This window comes from Dendrobates tinctorius, unplaced genomic scaffold, assembly GCF_039654945.1.
Source record: "Dendrobates tinctorius isolate UK_male_01 unplaced genomic scaffold, ASM3965494v1 ptg000107l, whole genome shotgun sequence".
Classification (NCBI taxonomy): domain Eukaryota; kingdom Metazoa; phylum Chordata; class Amphibia; order Anura; family Dendrobatidae; genus Dendrobates; species Dendrobates tinctorius.
The window spans coordinates 30,945,383-30,960,472 of record NW_027361775.1 but is presented as its reverse complement, the minus strand read 5'-3'; the positions used below and the strand labels follow the sequence as shown (position 1 = coordinate 30,960,472).

Here is a 15,090-nt window from a genome sequence, read left to right as displayed (position 1 = left end):
CAGTCTGTAGGATAACGGGGAAGAAGACCATAGGTTAAGGGTACCATTACACTTAGCGATGCACCAGCGATCCCGACAACGATATGACCCGGTCAGGATCGCTGGTGCATCGCTAAGTGGTCGCTAGTGAGCTGCCAAACAGGCAGATCTTGCCAGCGACATAGCAGCGATCGGTACTTACCTATCAGACGCGGCGATGAAGACATCCTCCCGCCCGCGTCCACGCGTCGCTCGTCGTCACAGCGGGAAGCCCAGCAGGAAGCAGACGAGGAACGGCCCAGGACGTTCTCGTGCGATCAGCGATAGCCAGCGGGGGGAGCCGGTCGGAGGTAAGTATCACATGTAGCGATATCGCTAACAATATCGCTGCTGCGTCACAAAACCAATGACTTTATAGCGATATTGCTAGCGTTATCACTATGTGTAACGGGCCCTTAAGGGGTCGAGGCAGCTCCGTTAGCGAGGGGGGGGTCACTTCAGGATGCAAGCTTTACTGAAGAGATGTTTATCCAAGTTCCATCGGAGGGCTACAAGTCTGGCAGATTATCGGATGTGTTGCACAGAACTCCAGAGATTGGGGTAGAGTTGAGCGGACGTCTCGATGTTTGGGTCCGCGAAACAGTTACAAAAAGTTTGAGGTCGGGCACCAGAACAGTACCCGGACCACAAACTTGAATGGGGCGCCCAAATAACCTGTGTTTGCCATGCTGGCAAGGGCATGACAGCGCAACAAACACCGATTCTGATCAGCGTTCAAATCATCACCGCCGGTCAGACAGCCACAAATGAGCGTGACTGCTGTGATCGGAGGTATAAAGTTTACCTCCAGTCACTGGTGTCAGCTAATGGGACTAATGCTCCTATCAGCAGACGCCTGCTGCCATTAATAACAGTGAGAGAAGGAGTGCCCGATGGGAGTATTCAGACGGCGCCTGCGCTGTAAATAAATAATTTTAAAAAACGGCATGGGTTCCCCTTTATTTTTAATAACCAGCCAGGCAAAACTCACAGCTGGGGTCTGCAAACCTCAGCAAGGCTGCTTATCAAGAATAAAGGGGTCTCACCACACTGATTTTTTAAATTTAAATAGTGAAAAAAAAAAAAAAAAAAAAAATAGGACGTGGGGTCACCCTTATTTTTTTTTTACAACCAGCCATGCTAAAGCAGACAGCTGGGAGCTGGTATTTATAGGCTGGTAAGGGGCCATGGATATCGCCTACCAACCTAAAAATAACAGCACGAAGTCGCATCTATTTAGATGCCTCTCCAGTACTAAGCAGGGAGCTAGATGTCAACAGACAATATAAAGGTAACATCAACCCCATAAATATGAATCCCACTTGCCATCGCTACAGGGGAAGTGCAGGGCAAAGCGCTAGAATTGGGGCATCTAATAGATGCACCTTTTCTGGGCAGCAGTGGGTTATTTTTAGGCTGGGGGGAGCCAATATCCATGGCCCCTTACCAGCCTGAGAATACTAGCCCCCAGCTGTCTAATTTAGCTTGGCTGGTTGCCAAAAATGGGGGGACCCCATGCCGTCTTTAATTAAATAACTAGCTGAAGAGCCCGGCGCTGCCTGGGCATAGGAACTAACTGTGGTTAGTTATAACAAATTATAATTATCCTCCATCCCATAGTCCCGTGCCCATATACCCATCATACATATCCACGATCCCATAGGCCCGTGTCCATATACCCATCATACATATCCTCCATCCCATAGTCGAGTGCCCATATACCCATCACACATCCTTCATCTCATAGTCCCATGCCCATATACCCATCATACATATCGTCCATCCCATAGTCCCGTGCCCATATACCCATCATACATATCTGCCATCCCATAGTCCCGTGCCCATATACCCGTCATACATATCCTCCATCCCATAGTCCAGTGCCCATATACCCATCACACATCCTCCATCCCATAGTCCCGTGCCCATATACCCATCATACATATCCTCCATCCCATAGTCCCGTGCCCATATAACCGTCATACATATCCTCCATCCCACAGTCCAGTGCCCATATACCCATCACACATCCTCCATCCCATAGTCCCGTGCCCATATAACCGTCATACATATCCTCCATCCCATAGTCCAGTGCCCTTATACCCATCACACATCCTCCATCCCATAGTACCGTGCCCATATACCCGTCATACATATCCACCATCCCATAGGCCCGTCCCCATATACCCGTCATACATAGCCTCCATCCCACAGTCCAGTGCCCATATACCCATCACACATCCTCCATTCCAGTCAACCATTATGACATCATAATGAGCGGCGGGGCTTGCAACCTATGATGAATCAGCGTCGCCATGTCAACCATTATGACATCATAATGAGGGGCGGGGCTTGATACACACTGTTTACCCATTATGTAGATCGGGGCATTATGACATCATAATGAGGGGCGGGGCTTGACACGCACAAACTTTTTCCCCAGTATGTAGATAGGGGCAAAATTGTTTGGTGAATTGGAACACGGGGGGTTAAAATTTCGGCTCACAACATAGCTTAGGACGCTCTCGGGGTCCAGACGTGTGACTGTGCCAAATTTTGTGGCTGTAGCTGCGACGGTGCGGATGCCTATCCCGGACACACACACACACACACATACACACTTTGAGCATTATATATTAGATTTAAAAAAATCACAGTGGTGACCCCTCTATTTTTTGATAACCAGCCTTGCTGAAGATGACAGCTGAGGGTTGCAGCTCCCCAGCTGTGAGTTTTGCCTGGCTGGTTATCAAAAATACAGGGGAACCCAAGCAATTTTCTCTTTTTCATTCTTCATTTACAACATAGGTGCCAGCTGATAAATTCTACCACTGCCGCAGAATGCTCTTGCTGTTATTAGCGACAGTAGGCGTAGGTTGATGGGTGCAGTAGTGCCATCAGCCGACACCAATGACCGGAAGTAAACTTTATAACTTCGATCATAGCTGCGGGCGCACGCTGTCATTTGAGACCGTGGGAACAGCGGCTGTCTGACTGGAAGTGATGATTTTACCACCTACCAGAAGTGGTGTTTGCCGCGCTGTCATACACATAACAGTGTGACAAACAGGCGATGTTTAGGGAGGCCGAACCTGAACAGTAACACGGACTTCCTGGTGAAGTTCATGTTCAGTGTCCGTGCCCGAACAGTAGGTGTTCGGTACGAACGCCGAACTTTACTGTTTGGGTTCGCCCATTCCTAAATGGGGGACATTCATGAGAAGTTTTCGTTGTGATTGGGTGTGGAATTTTATAAGTGGGGAGGAGAGAAGGAAATCTTAGGAAGACAGGAAAATGGGTTGGAACATATTGGGAGATTAGTTCGGAGATATACAGAAGAGACAGATTAGTAAAACATACATATAGCAACAAACCACGCACCATCATAATAATTACTAATCATAATAACAAATATTCGGTGCAAAAAAAATAAGACTACATATGGAGCCAATCGCAAACAGAACAGAAACATAGAAAGGAAACTACGATCAAAAAGGCCCACTTTTTAATAAAGGTCAAAGTTTATTGTCATATCAAAAAGAACAAACACATGGGGGAGACAAAGTGCAACTGTGCATGACAGAGTGCCAAAGGAATACAGATCCATACAGGGCATCACAAAAATATATATAAAACATATCAGAATCCATGTAGATGGTAAGAATCCAATACATGTACATATCTCTCACCATATAGACTAAGCTTATGCAGTGCGCTAACCCATAGAGAAATATATAGATATAGAGTGTATTTATATAATAACATAGGAATGCCACCGCACAGCTGATCTTACCAAAAATAGTAGTAATGATGCCCTGGGACCTGCACCCACCCCAACGCACGTTTCGGCCTTTCCTTCGTCAGGCAAGGCAGAAACGCGCGCTGGGGTGGGTGCAGGTCCCAGGGCATCGTTACTACTATTTTTGGTAAGATCAGCTGTGCGGTGGCGTTCCTATGTTATTATAGAAATACACTCTATATCTATATATTTCTCTATTTATGGGTTAGCGCACTGCATAAGCTTAGTCTATATGATGAGAGATATGTACATGTATTGGATTCTTACCATCTACATGGATTCTGATATGTTTTATATATATTTTTGTGATGCCCTGTATGGATCTGTATTCCTTTAGCACTCTGTCTGTCATGCACAGTTGCACTTTATGTCTCCCCCATGTGTTTGTTCTTTTTGATGTAATGACAATAAACTTTGACCTTTATTAAAAAGTGGGCCTTTTTGATCGTAGTTTCCTTTCTATGTTTCAGAAGAGACAGATTGTGGAAGGTTTTATAAAGGTCAGTGCTAGGAATTTCAACTAGATACATTGGCAGCCAATGAAGGGATTTTCAGAGGTGAGAAAGAGGAGTAGCGTGGAGAGAGGTGGATGCAAGAGTTATCAGGGAAGCCACAGGAGAGGATATTGCAGTATTCAAGGCGGGAGATGATGAGAGCATGGACAAGCATTTTAGTAGATTCAACGTTAACAAAAGGTTGGATTCTGGAAACATTTTTGAGTTTGTGGTGGCAGGACATGGCAAGAGCTTGGATGTGCAGATTGAATAACAGGGCAGAGTCTACGGTAACTTTGAAGCAGTGGACTTCTGCCACGTTTACATGAATTTAATGTTAAAGCTACTAGTAAAAACAAAACCAAAAAAAATATTAAAAACTAAGCATAATTCATTCTTAAAGCACTTGTCCGGTTTTAAAAATAGACAGGATGATGAGACAATCACAAGGTAAGCAATAAAAATCAGTTTGTACACAGCAGCGAGCTGTAACTTCAATTTTGCAGCAGTATGTACAAGGTAGTCTGAGACACACCTTCTGTATCACTGGTTCAAACTGCTGCTCTCTGCTTCTTCTGATAGGCTTTATGCACAGCAGTCAATCACAATAAATGCAATACAATGACTGAGGCTGGTTTCACACTAGCGTTTGATAGTGCAGCGCATCGCGCGCTATAGGGCGCACGCGCAATGTTCCCCTATCTTTAACATGGTGGTCACAGGGTCTTGCGAATGTATGCGCTCATCAGCGTTTAGCGTGCGCTGCGCATTTTACAGGTGTGCGCCCAGACGCGCCGTACACTACATGCTGCATTTTTTGTTCCGCCGACATCGCTAAAAGAAATCGCGCGCGCACAGCTCGCAAAAATAGCATTACAGTGTATTTGGTCGCTGATGAGCGCTTGGCAGTGCGCACGTCAGCGCCTTGTACGTGCACGCGATTTGAGTAAACAATGTCTAGACACTTGTCTTAAAACTCCCCCTAAATAAGCAACATTGTTTGGGAGGAGTGTAGATAAAAGGTGTCTTCAGGGACAATTACTCTACAGACAGCCTTGCAGAGAGACCAGACAAGAGCCTAGAAGAGCCTTTACAAGTGTGGATTCAAGCTTAAGGAGCCAAAATGTGAGTATTCTTCAACATAATGTCTGTGTGTCCTGTACAGTTTTATAATGTACTAATGTATTTTTTGTTTTCATTTCAGCATGTCTTCTTCTGGATCGGTGTATTCGCCATCTCGGCAAGAACTGGCCCAAGCTGATCGTGAGGTGAGGATCTTGCTGCCTTTGGGTAAGTATATCTGACTCGATAAATGTGTTTTATTTTTTTCTTTCTTTACAGACATCGGACACTGAAGGTGAAGAGCGGGCGCAGTCTGAGCGGGAGCAGCGTAGTCAAGTCGTGTCAAGGAGACGCAATGTTAGTATATATTTTTTTTTTCTGTTTTTATTTATCTTGCTTTTTCTCTGTTTCTTTTTGTATCTGTTTCATCTTCCAAAATTCAAAACATTATAATATCTTTTCTAGGTTCCACAACGGGATGACGAATAAGTAGTGTACATCGACAACGAGCACCTGATCCACCTTGTTGAGGAGCGTATCCCGTTGTGGTACAGCCGTGACCAGCAGTACAAAGACACAGTGGTGACCCGGCAGCTCTAGAATGAGGTGGCTGCAGCGATGATGGATGGCTGGGACAGCGCCTCTCCAAGTTCAAAAAGGGTGTTCAGTAAGTATAAAGATGCTCTGTGATACTGCATTGATTTTTGGACCTGATGGTGCTGATGTGTTTTTTTTGCAAGCTATATTCTTGCATTAAACACATCAATGCCTTGTGGAATACATAGATTGATTTTTGTCTTCAACTGCTGCATTGCTTTATGGTCTTGATGGTGCTGATGTGTTTTTTGCAAGATATATTCTTGCATTAAAACACATCAATGCCTTGTGGAATACATAGATTGATTTTTGTCTTCAACTGCTGCATTGCTTTATGGTCCTGATGGTGCTGGTGTTTTTTTGGCAAGATATATTCTTGCATTCAAAACGCCAATGCCATGTGGAAAACAGTGATTGATTTTTGTCTTCTGCTGTCATTATACGGTTTTCACTCTTGCTCCGGATGATACTGTTTTCGCTGCTACATATATTCTAGCAGGAAACATAACAGTGTCCTCAATATCAACAGTGACTGCATTGTGTCTAGAATTTTATTTGTGCTGCAGCATTGACTGTTTGCAAAGTTCTATCCGTTATGTGTGCTGATAATTAAGTTTCCTTAAGTTCATTTTCTAATTTTTTTTCTTTTTTCCCCCCAACAGTGAACAAAATCCGCACACGTTGGCGCTCGATGAAGGACCGCTTCAACACTGATGTTCGTGCTGAGGGACAGGTTCGGAGTGGTTCAGCGGCAAGGCGCAGAAGAAAGTACCGCTATTATCGAGAGTTGGCTTTCCTGAGACCGTTCCTTGCCAGCAGAGCGCAAGTTTTTTTTTTTTTTCTGGTTTGTTATTACTATGTGCTTTTCAAATCCACAGGTGATGCTTCTTGTAAATGCATGATACTACGTAATGTTTTCCCTTTCTTTCCACAGCACTTGGAGCAGCACCCTGCAACCTGTCCCGGGAGCGGTTCTTCATTGATCGACCTCGGACCCGTCCCAGCCATCTGACAGCCAGGAAGCATCTTGCAGGTCAGCAACACAGACAGCTGGTGTCCAGGAAGCTGGTCCATCAGGTGTTCCCCTGTCCCAGGTCTCTGTCACTGGTTATGCGGGCGCTACCCGCCAGCAGCAGAGGGCCTCGGACAGGCCTGTCATGCCCGAGTTCATGCTCGAGCGAGGCCTTTAAGGGCAGCCTCAAGGCGCTGTCCGCCAGAATGGAAAGCGGTTTTTCCCTGATGGAACGTGGTTTTAAGCACATGGAACACCGCTTCCACTCTGTTGACCAGCGCCTTGACCGTCTGGAGGACGACCTCAACAGACCAGCGCACCATTTTTTCAGTAACACTGAACAGGGCATGGTGGAACACCTTAGTCCAGAGCAACAGCCGGGTGTGTTACAGGCCTGCAACACTGCTTACTTGCAGGCTATGCAGCAGAATCGGTATGTGCAGCAGTCAGTGGTGTCATTTCCAACAGTTCCACCGCTGACTCGCTTCACCACACTACCGACTTCTGCTGCATACCACTGCACGGTCACCTGCATTCCCAGTGAAGCCGGACACCACCCCAAGTCTGAGTGCTGCTGGAGACTCCTCTGCCACCACCACTATGGCAAGCGCTGCTCCTGTATGGAGCACCACCAGAGCACCAACAGCTTGGACCCAAACCACCACAGAACCTGCTTGGGCCACAGACACCACCAGTCAATACCAAAGGAGCACCGCCAGCACTCCTCATCAAAGGAGCACCGCCAGCACTCCTCATCAAAGGAGCACCGCCAGCACTCCTCATCAAAGGAGCACCGCCAGCACTCCTCATCAAAGGAGCACCGCCAGCACTCCTCATCAAAGGAGCACCGCCAGCACTCCTCATCAAAGGAGCACCGCCAGCACTCCTCATCAAAGGAGCACCGCCAGCACTCCTCATCAAAGGAGCACCGCCAGCACTCCTCATCAAAGGAGCACCGCCAGCACTCCTCATCAAAGGAGCACCGCCAGCACTCCTCATCAAAGGAGCACCGCCAGCACTCCTCATCAAAGGAGCACCGCCAGCACTCCTCATCAAAGGAGCACCGCCAGCATTCCTCATCAAAGGAGCACCGCCAGCACTCCTCATCTTAAGATCACCGCCAGCAATACTCCTCCTCGGAGTCCCCCAAGAACTTTGGCTGAGATCACAGACAGGCAGCCTCCTGCTCGGAGCACCAACCCAAATTTCTCCCCTTCTAGCACCGCCACTGCCACTTCTACCGCCACCACAGAGCAGCAAAGGGGTGATCCGTATTCCCTGTTTTACGGGGCAACAACAACACAGTCCACCATCACCAGGCGGTCCACCAAAGTAAGTCGGTCCGGGCAGGATATTCCTGCGCCAAAGGAAAAAAAAAAAAAAAAAAACTGTTTGTCCATCCACCCTCTCCTCCTAAGGTGTCTCAACCTGCTTCCATGTCCATTCCAGAGCTCCCTTCCCCCAGTACTTTCATCGCCCCTTCTCCTAGAACCCCTTCCTCAACCTCCAGTCGTTCATCTCTCCACACACCCAAAGTATCCCAATCTTCCCCCAAACGCCTTTCCTAAAAAAAATTGTTTTTAGTTTTTGTTACAAAATAAATGTGCAATTGTGCTTTCGAAATATTTTGATTGGTTACTGTGTAAATCGCCGGCTACACACACTGGGCCGTACACAAACCAAACTGCGCCGTACACTTAGCGTTTTTGCCACCAGATATCTCCATTACTGAGACATGTTTTTTGTGTCAGTCTTGGAGATATGTGTTGTCAACTAAATAAATCTACATGACTTGTCTTTTCCACAACAGTCTCTACATTCTTGTAATATTGCACAAGATCCAGCTGGGTTCCCCAACTCCAGTCCTCAAGGGCCACCAACAGATCATGTTGTATGGAATCCTTTTTTTTTTTGGCTCTTGATATGGATTTCACTACAATATGATCTGTTGGTGGCCCTTGAGGACTGGAGTTGGGGAACCCTGCTGGATCCACACTGTGCAATATTACAAGAATGTAGAGAATGTAGAGACTGCTGTGGAAAAGACAAGTCATGTAGATATGTGTTGTCCAAAAAAGAAATCCAATCTACATGATTTTTCTTTTCCACAGCAGTCTCTACATTCTTGTAATATTGCACAGAGTGGATCCAGCAGGGTTCCCCAATTCCAGTCCTCAAGGGCCACCAACAGATCATGTTGTATGGAATCCTTTTTTTTTGGCTCTTGATATGGATTTCATTACAATTTGATCTGTTGGTGGCCCTTGAGGAATGAAGTTGGGGAACCTTGCTTGATTCAGTCTGTGCAATATTACACGAATGTAGAGAGTTACCTACCCAGGAGTATTAGTGAATTCATGATGCACAAAACACAGCATCATAAATTCACTGATACACCTGGCTACTTGCTAATAGTATTGGGAGTGTAAAAACAGAGAATGCACTCAGTACAGGTTTCAAAAAGGTTTGTTTTTTTTTATTAACATACCAACATATCAAAAAGGTATTTTTTTTATTAACATACCAACAACAGGTATCAAAAAAAAAAAAAATTTTTTCTTATTAACATACCACCAAGAAAATTTTTTTACACTATTTGCTCTTGCCATTCCACCCGTCCTACATCTGAGTTGAAGTAGGCTGCAAATTGGTCCCTCATTTGGCCAACTTCAACGGATGACCTGAGAGGGTGCTGAGTAAATTCAGGCAATTGGGTAGGAGCAACATCATCAAGATCTAAGTTCGGGTGCTCTCTAGCAATTACAAAATTATGTAGAACACAGGCCTTGACCATCTCATCCACTGTTTCCAGTTTCCGATTAATAGCTGTGCCAAGAATGCGCCATCTAGATACAAGTATACCAAAAGCACACTCTACTGTTCTCCTGGCCCTGGTGAGCCTGTAATTAAAAATTCTTTTGTTGAGGTCCAAGTCCCGGCTGGAGTAGGGTTTGAGCAGGTTTTGGCACATCTGGAATGCTTCATCACCAACCATTACAAATGGCTGTGGCGGACCTTCGGTGTTGGGAAGAGGCCGTGGCATGGGGAAATTGAAGTGGTTGCCATACAACCTCCTGCCCATGTCGGAGTTCTTAAAAGCCTGGGAGTCATTCTCACGGCCAAATGCCCCAATGTCCACTGCAATAAACTGACATTCTGCATCCGCAATGGCCATGAGTACAGTAGAAAAGTACTTTTTGTAGTTGTAGTACTCGGAGCCTGTTATTTTGGGCTTGATAATCCGGATGTGTTTCCCATCCACCGTTCCAAAACAGTTAGGGAAATTGCAGACAGTCCAGAATGTTTTGGCAATTTCCATCCATTTTTCTAAAGATAGGGTGCACAGATCGCAAGCGCCCATGTGTGCTAGTAGGCGGCGATGACTGGATGGGGCGGGCAGGGAGCCGGCAGGGGCCGGGGCTTAGCGGCGGCCGTGCGCAGGCCGTCGCAGCGCTATAAAGCGCAAATGTGAAACCGGCCTTAAATGTTTTGACAAAAAAAATAAAGTTTTTCTTTCCATTTTTCACTTGTATATAAACAACCAGGTTCACATACAAAATACTGCAAAAATTATTCAATTAAAACACTTAAATTAGCTAAAAATCAAGACTTTACTAGGTCCGGTCAAAAATGACCGGAACATAACAAGTGTATAGTGGTAACGAACAGAATAGCAGGATTAAGGTTTTCTCGCTGGGATGGACCTTTGCCCATTTGTCCTTTACCATTTCTACTTTATGGACTCCATGTGGGATAGGCTAAGGCTAGTTTCACATCAGCGTATGGAGGAGCTGCGGAGGGATGTAGACTTCCTCCGTGAAGCTCCGCCCACAGCCACACTTCCTCCGGTCAGCTCCGCCTGCGTTGGCAAGCGGCCTGGATACCCTAGCTTTAACATTAGGTACGCAGGCCATACCGATGTATGCGGATTCCTCCGCATGCGTCATTTTGACGACGCGTCAACTGCAACAAAATGCAACTCAAAATATATATACTGTATATACTCGTGTATAAGCCGACCCCCCTAATTTTGCCACAAAAAACGGGGAACTTATTGACTCGTGTATAAGCCTAGGGTGGAAAATACAGCAGCTACAGGTAAATTTCAAAAATAAAAATAGATACCAATAAAAGTAAAATTAATAGAGACATCAGTAGGTTAAATGTTTTTGAATATCCATATTGAATCAGGAGCCCCATATAATGATCCATACAAAATACACCCCATATAATGCTGCACAAAGGTTAATAATGACCTCATAAGATGCTCCATAGAATAATCTGCCCCATATAATGCTCCATAAAGGTTATGCCCCCATAACATGCTCCATAAAGGTTATGCCCCCATAAGATGCTCCATAGAATATGCCCCCATATGCTGCTCCATAGAATATTCCCCCATATGCTGCTCCATAGAATATGCCCCCATATGCTGCCCCATAGAATATTCCCCCATATGCTGCCCCATAGATTATGCCCCCATATGCTGCCCCATAGAATATGCCCCCCATATGCTGCTCCATGGAATATGCCCCATATATTATGCCCCCATATGCTGCTGCTATAAAAAAATGCCATACTCACCTCTACTGCTCAGGACCCGGCACCTGTGATATTCACCTGTCCGGGGTCCATTGCTGCTCACCTCTGTCTGCGCGTCCTCTGTCAGTGACTGTTCAGCCAGCAGAGGGAGTGGTGCGCACTAACCACGTCATCGCGATCACGGACACAGGAAGCAGCAGACGGCAGTGAGCAGCGTGGGAACGAGGACAGGTGAATATCACTATAACCACCCATCCTGGAACCTTTCTGCAACCTCGCTTCTCCACTGTCTCCCTTCCTGCTTTCAGCGGTCATGTGATAGCACTCATTACCGCTCATGAATATGCGCATATTCATGAGTTTAATGAGCGGTACCATGTGACCGCTGCAGGCAGGAAGGGAGACAGTGGAGAAGCGAAGGGGCTGCAGAGAGTACCAGGACGGGTGAGTATGATCTGCGACACCTACGCCCCCCCTTCCCCACTGACCCCCAAGTTATTTGACTCATGTATAAGCCGAGAGGGGGACTTAACGCCCAAAAAAATGGGCTGAAAATCTCGGCTTATACACGAGTAGATACAGTAAGTTTTTTGGCATAGCCAGCTCACCGCTTTGACGAAAACCAGGAATAAGTCCAGCTTTAGGTTGCAGCTCGCATGGAAAACGAAATGGGATAAATCCTTACATGTAAAGGAAATAGTTTTTGTTTCTCCAGCGATCAGTCCAATGGTAGGGTAAAACACAGCTTTTGTTTATCTATTAAAAAAGCTGTAGGTTTTTTCAATAACAATTTTGCACGACATGTTTCGACACTACATACTGCTCAAAAAAATAAAGACGACACTTAAACAACAGAATATAACCAAGTAAATTTCTGGCTGATGTTTTGGTCACTTTTGAATGTTGGTTGTGCTTTCACACTCGCAGTAGCATGAGACGGACTCTACAACTCATACAAGTGGCTCAGGTAGTGCAGCTCATCCAGGATGGCACATCAATGCGAGCTGTGGCAAGATGGTTTGCGGTGTCTGTCAGTGTAGTGTCCAGAGGCTGGAAGCGCTACCATGAGACAGGCCAGTACACCAGGAGACGTGGAGGGGGCCGTAGGAGGGCAACAACCCAGCAGCAGGACAGCTACCTCAGCCTTTGTGCAAGGAGGAACAGGAGGAGCACTGCCAGAGCCCTGCAAAATGACCTCCAGCAGGCCACAAATGTGCATGTGTCTGCACAAACGGTTAGAACCCGACTCCATGAGAATGGTCTGAGGGCCCAACGTCCACAGATGGGGGTTGTGCTCACAGTCCTAAACCGTGCAGGATGCTTGGCATTTGCCACAGAACACCAGGATTGGCAAATTCGCCACTGGTGCCCTGTGCTCTTCACAGATGAGAGCAGGTTCACACTGAGCCCATGTGACAGACAAGTCTGGAGACTCCATGGAGAGTGATCTGCTGTCTGCAACATCCTTCAGCATGACCGATTTGGCAGTGGATCATTAATTGTGGGGGTGGCATTTCTTTGGAGGGCCGCACAGCCCTTCATGTACTCGCCAGAGGTATCCTGACTGCCATTAGGTACCGAGATGAGATCGTCAGACCCCTTGTGAGAACATATGCTGGTGCAGTTGGCCCTGGGTTCCTCCTAATGCAGGACAATGCTAGACCTCATGTGGCTGGAGTGTGTCAGCAGTTCCTGCAAGATGAAGGCATTGAATCTATGGACTGGCCCCCCCGTTCCCCAGACCTGAATCTGATTTGAGCACATCTGGTACATCATATCACGCTCCGTCCACCATCACGTTGTGCCACAGACTGTCCATGAGTTCACGGATGCTTTAGTCCAGGTCTGGGAGGAGATCCCTCAGGAGACAATCTGCCGCCTCATCAAAAGCATGCCCAGGCATTGTACAGTAGGGAGGTCATACAGGCACGTGGAGGCCACACACACACAATACTGAGCATCTTTTCCTTGTCATGAGGCATTTCCACTGAAGTTGGATCAGCCTGTAATTCGATTTTCCACTTTGATTTTGAGTATCATTCCAAATCCAGACCTCCATGGGCTATTCATTTTGATTTACATTGATAATTGTTGTGTTTTATTGTTTTGAACACATTCCACTATGCAATGAATAAAGATTAGCAACTGGAATATTTCATTCAGAGATATCTAGGATGTGGTATTTTAGTGTTCGCTTTATTTTTTGGAGCAGTGAATAATACATTAAAAATAAATATATATATATATATATATATATATATATATATATATATATATATATATATATATATATATATACACACACACACACTGAAGAGCCCGGCGCTGCCCGGGCATAGTAACTAACTGTGGTTAGGTATAGCAAATTATAATTATAATTATCCTCCATCCCATAGTCCCATGCCCATATACCCATTATACATATCCTCCATCCCACAGTCCCATGCCCATATACTCATCACACATCCTCCATCCCATAGTCCCGTGCCCATATACCCATCATACATATTCACGATCCCACAAGCCCGTGCCCATATACCCATCATACACATCCTCCATCCCATAGTCGAGTGCCCATGTACCCACACATCCTCCATCCCAAAGTCCCATGCCCATATACCCATCATACATATTCGCCATCCCATAGTCCCGTGCCCATATACCCATCATACATATCCGCCATCCCATAGTCCTGTGCCCATATACCAGTCATGCATATCCTCCATCCCATAGTCCAGTGCCCATATACCCATCACACATCCTCCATCCCATAGTCCCGTGCCCATATACCCGTCATACATATCCTCCATCCCATAGTCCCGTGCCCATATACCCGTCATACATATCCTCCATCCCATAGTCCCGTGCCCATATACCCATCATACATATCCTCCATCCCATAGTCCCATGCCCATATACCCATCACACTTCCTCCATCCCATAGTCAACCATTATGACATCATAGTGAGCGGCGGGGCTATGACGACATCAGTGTCGCCATGGCAACCTTTATGACATCATAATGAGGGGCGGGGCTTGATACACACTTTTTCCCCATTATGTAGATAGGGGCAAAATTGTTTGGTGAATTGGAATGCGCGGGGTTAAAATTTCACCTTGCAATATAGCCTAGGACACTCTCGGGGTCCAGACGTGTGACTGTGCCAAATTTTGTGGCTGTAGCTGCCAATCCCGGACATACACTTGAGGTTTATATATTAGAGATATATATATATATATATAGATATATATATATATTATATTTATATAAAATATATATTTATATTTATTCTATATATATTCTATCACATTCCATAGGCACATTTTCTGACCACATCTGGTTACACTTCTGTGTTGCCAATAGCAACCAATAACTAAGCATCTTTCATTTCACCAGAGCTGTTTAAAAGATGAAAGCTGAGCTGTGATTGGTTGCCATGAGCAAAAGTTTTCCTTGTAGACAGTTGTGGTAACTGAGGCCTATTATTCTTATCATTTATATGGTGTTATCGTCCTTCTGTAAAGCTGGAAATAACACAATTTAATACCGTGCTGACACAGACCAC

General features: G+C 45.8%; 1 protein-coding gene across 2 annotated transcripts in view; it reads right to left on the bottom strand.

The window, feature by feature from the left end:
• Nucleotides 1-15,090, bottom strand: part of DIS3L2 (DIS3 like 3'-5' exoribonuclease 2) — a 663,234-nt gene that overhangs the window by 133,781 nt on the left and 514,363 nt on the right. The window lies entirely within an intron of this gene.